Source organism: Octodon degus, unplaced genomic scaffold (assembly GCF_000260255.1).
Source record: "Octodon degus isolate 3935 unplaced genomic scaffold, OctDeg1.0 scaffold00299, whole genome shotgun sequence".
Taxonomy (NCBI): Eukaryota; Metazoa; Chordata; class Mammalia; order Rodentia; family Octodontidae; genus Octodon; species Octodon degus.
Window position 1 is genome coordinate 1,075,867 of NW_004524875.1, and position 1,244 is coordinate 1,077,110.

Below are 1,244 nucleotides of genomic sequence, written 5' to 3' on the forward strand. Positions count from 1 at the left end.
TAATTTATATCATGTAAAATTTTTAAATCTTCTAAATTGATTTTGCTTTGTTTTGTTTCTAGTCAAATTTAAAGAACTACTTATTACCCATTTGCCAGTAGAACAACATAGTTTTTTTTAAATATTTTAATCTTTTACCTTAACACAAACCCTCTGTGAAGTTTTCTAAACAATGCTTTAGCAGCCTGTCTTATTAAGCTAGTGCTTTTTAAGGCTCCCTCAACTCACAAAATCAAAATTATATTTTGCCCATAATACCTTTGACATGCTTTTTATTAATCCAACTTATTAGTCCAGCAGCATTCACCACTTTACTTAGGCCAGTTAATGAAGCTTGTTGGAATGGCTCTACACGCTGGCCCCACTCCCTGTTCAGGTACACATGGGCCTAACAGTTGTGTTTTCTGAATTTTAGCTCAACAAAATGGTTGAGAATTTGGGAACGCCTTCTGTATTCTGGCAACTAGCACATTCGCTTTTTAATGTTAATAAAAATTAAAGCCCTTGGAAAGACAACCGCTAAGTGACTCAGGGCTAAGGGTCATCATTTCGGTGGCGTCATCATCAAACATAGCGACAAGGAAGGCACTGCGCGCCTCTCCACGTAAGCCGCAGCACCGACCGGTAAGCGCGTGCTCGCCACCGAACTGCGCCTCGCTGTGTTCAGGCACTTACACATTCTGTGCGGTTATTTCTTAATCTATGAGATGAAGACGTCCATTGCTGTTTTCTTTAGATTTCATAAACATGTGCGATATAAGAAAATACGACAGAAAAGTTCCCAAAAGCTCTGCATGAACTCAGAATACCCTCGCATCTGGGCGCCACGCAAGATGCACATGGAACGAGAGGGGCGAGACGAGCAGGGAGCCTGAAAGTCAAAAAGCGAAATCCCGGCTGACCCCGACATCTCGCTGAGCTCCTCACTGAAGAATCAGATGGCTGAGAAAGAGACTCGACTAGGGAGGAGATCAAGGGGGACCAGTGCACGGCCACACAAGAGCAGGAGTGTGAGGGCCTAGAGGGGGCAAGTGCACAGCCCCCCACACAGAGCAGGAGTGTGAGGGCCTAGAGGGGGCACTTGCACGGCCCCCAATAGAGAGGAGGAGCGTGAGGGCCTAGAGGGGGCACGTGCACGGCCACACAAGAGCAGGAGTGTGAGGGCCTAGAGGGGGCACTTGCACGGCCCCCAATAGAGAGCAGGAGTGTGAGGGCCTAGAGGGGGCCCGTGCACGGCCCCCACA